The following is a 3,833-nucleotide window of genomic DNA, read 5'->3' as shown; positions in this document are numbered from 1 at the left end:
TGGGTTGGTGCTGCATTTGTTGTTATGGCTTTGGGTGAGTGCTTGGGTTTTTTAGATTACTTTTTGCTACTTGTTTGCTTCACAAGTGTTGTTGTGTTCTATTATGCAATTCATGACAAATGTGTAACGCTTGTTTAAAGTGTAAGTAGGGTTGCAAACGAGCCAAGCCGAGTAGAACGTTGCTGAGCTCGAGCTCAAGCTCGTTTATTGAGCTCGAGCTCGGCTTGACTCGTTAAGATTTTTTTTAATATTATTTAAATAAAAATATTATTAATACTATTTAATATATAAATAGTGTATTTTTACTATTATTTATATGTATATTTATATATTAAATAATTTATTTATTATATAATTTAAAAAAAGATAAACAAGCCGAGCTTATTTGAGTTCAAGTTTGGCTTGTTTACTACAAGACGAGTCAAGCTGAAACGAGCCCTTAACGAGCTAAGTAAAGCCGAGCTTGTTCATAAACAGTCCGATTCATTTGCAGTCCCAAGTGTAAGCTTTTAGAAAAAGCTTTCTTTCAAATTTGGAATCAACTTGTCTTTGCTGGTACTTATCTGGCTGAATTTGACATAGTATGGTCTCACACGGCTAAGGATTGGGGCCCTCAATGAACATAATTGAAGTGCTATTGATTGCTTTTAGGAAAATATCAAATAAGGTTTATTTTTCTTACGAATTTTTATTGAGTTTTATTAACACAAAGTTTGAATCGGCTAATTTGACTCAATAGAATTATTATTAATATTATTATTTTGTTTTTATGAAAAAATATCAAGTCCTATTTTTCTCATGAATTTTTAAAGAGTTCTATTAAGTCGTGAATTTGAACAAGTATTCTCAGTAGTGGTAATATGACTCGATATAAATTTCAAAGAAAATTTAGGACTTATGTAGATTGTAGTTGTCCAAAATTTAACGAAGCTTGATCAATTTAGGTTGAGTAGTTAAGAGAGAAGTTCGAGTACTAAGGTTTTTATATGGAGTTGCTTTGACAATTAATTATTTTAATTAGCTTTTTTATATATATAAAAATACATAAAAAAAATAAAGAAATTTTTTGATTTGTTTATGATGATTTTTTGACTTTTTAACTACTTTAAACAATTGCTAGCAATTGACAAAACAAGTCATAGTATAAGAGTGGGACATAATTTTAGGATTGTCCACGTGGCCTAGGTTATTAGCCGAGGTGCCATGTGGGTGATCCCGGTTGCCGAGATACAATGCGATTATATCGGATTCCGAGATATTCGGATAAAGGACAAGAGTCTTAGTTGATATCAAACTACCAGTTTAGGTAAGGCTGGACTCTTGAGAGGGTTGATCCTAATATGAATATGAGGAGTTTTGAATAAGTGATATTCTTGTAAAGAATAGAGTCTCATAAAGTAAGTCTTCTAGGGGAAGTAGGGCACTAATCACTATATAAAGAAGGTACTCTCGTGGGTCTAAGGTATGTTTTGAACTAATATGTTATTTTGAGCCGATATCTTTGAGAGATAGATGATTGACTTGATCATCGGAGTGCCCTCAAGTAGATGAGCCACAAATGTTGTTGTCTTGTTATGTGTAGGTGTTGAGACTTGATTTAGTTATGAGGTCAAAATTCAACACTCACAATTTGATGCCATCTGTGGGAATTTAGTCGAAATAGATGGCCAACGTCATGCACAACGGGTAAGAACCGCGGGTCGAAGACAACTTGTATAGGGGGAATGAAGAACAAGTGAACCTAGATGCAGAAGAAGAACAGGATGGTGGGGAAAACCAAGAAGAAAATCTCAGAGCGAATAATGCAGCCAACGGCCGGAATCCTAGAACAGAGGGTGACCCAAGGAGGGGCTATGGAAGGATGCAAGATCGGCCCCGAGAAAAGTACTATAACAAGAATGATATCCAAATCTAGAAGGACCAATGTTCACGTCGAGATGCAAAGGTAAAGGATTTGGTCTGCAAGGTGGCAGAGTTGCAGACCATGATAAAATTATAGTACAAACTCAGGTATTGCAGCTGACACCACCGATGCCGACGTAATTGTTGTTCAAATTGTGAAATTAAATAAATAGATTTATGAAGAAATCAAAATTATATACCAAGAACATATGCTGATAATTACAACTAAATTTCAACATAAATACACAAAACAATAAAATGGTAAAGAAACCAAATCGAAGCCTGCACGGTAGCAGTTTCCTTAAAACAGATTTCGCCGCCTCACGGGTCGAGTGCTTGAGGAATCCCAGCGTCTGTCTCCCAGGATACGACGGTCAAAAACCAACTACGGCAGAAGCACTTCATGTCTAGCTTAGCGAACAAAAACAGTGGCAGCACTCTCTCACAGTAGGAACTTTCTGTCAAACTGACTTGTAAAATGGAAACAAAAAAAAATTATGTATTGAGACTTGACAGGAGGGTCTCAATTTATACATGTATAAGGGAGAGAAGAAGAGCCTCCAGCCTTTAAGGCTGGCCATTAAAACACTATTAACAAGCATCCATAGCCCCTTTCCAAAAAATTGAAAAGTTTGGATACCCAAAACATTCACACCCTTTAGCCAAGAAAAATGATTTAAATACCCTTTAAAATCCTATTCATGAATCTAACATCATAAGGCAATTTCTTGGCAATTTCTTATTCAAAACCCAATGATTTTTTGGCCCACTTGGACCCAACATAATAAATGGTTAGGACCCACTTTATTATTTAATTAAAGTCACCACACTTTAATATTAAATTAAAGTCACCAAAAACCATTTTTTCCAACAGTAACTACCGGTGGTCATTAATGCTAGTGTTCAAAATGGTGAGCAGACATCGGCCCGACGCAATGGGAGATAGACGGTCTACTCTCCATGGCGATCAGCACACATGGATGGAGGTGATCTTTGAAAATGAGATGCAGCCATAGATTAGATCGAGGCAAGTGAATGGACAAGACTAAAATGCCGAGAAGACGATGTATCTTAACGGATTCAAGAGGCCAAATCCCAACACAAAGGGCAGTGCATCGAAGAAGTTGAAATCGGTCAACAACAGAGCATTAAGGCAATCTAAGGAGGATTTACATAACCTCTGTAACCCAGAAGGCAACTCAAGAGAGGAGGTGAATTGGGTTTCTAAATAAATTGTCAAATTAAAATTTTGGTCCAAATAAATAAATAGATAAATGAATATACAGAACAATATATATGAGAGTAATAAAAAATAAAATGAGTAAAGGAAAGAGAAAGCAAACTTGACAATTTATACTGGTTTGGCACAACCGGGCCTACGTCCACTCCTCAAGTTCCTTCTTGAGAGTTTTCTACTATTCGTCAATTACTAACAACACCACTAGCTTCATGGATGCTAGGGAACCTTTACAACAAGTGATCAGCTCCAATCACTCCAACCAAGTGATTTTATCTCAAAAATCACTTACAAAAATTATCACTCTTTTTACAAGAATAAAAATAAGGGATATAAAATCCTTTTACAATAAAAGCTCAAAATCTCAACAGATTTTCTCTCAATAGAAATAATTAATTACTAAAAGCACACAACACAATATTCGGGAATACTTCAATATCATAGAATTCTCTCTTCAACACTTCTTATATTTTTCTCCAACAAAACACTTCTACATATATACTAAATACTAGTCGTTGAAGTAGGACGCTCCTTGCTAACGTTGGATCACGTGGACACAGAGAAAGCATGTTGCAGCTCGGGCAGCTTGCCAGATTCATATGGAAAGAAAATCACGCAAAGCACGGGGAAGTTTGAAAATTTTGGCCAAGGTCACTTTCAATAAATAGTGATAACAAAATTATCAACACAATTA

Source organism: Camellia sinensis, chromosome 6 (genome assembly GCF_055761805.1).
Source record: "Camellia sinensis isolate YWXY chromosome 6, ASM5576180v1, whole genome shotgun sequence".
Classification (NCBI taxonomy): Eukaryota; Viridiplantae; Streptophyta; class Magnoliopsida; order Ericales; family Theaceae; genus Camellia; species Camellia sinensis.
Note: the sequence above shows the minus strand (reverse complement) of the source record.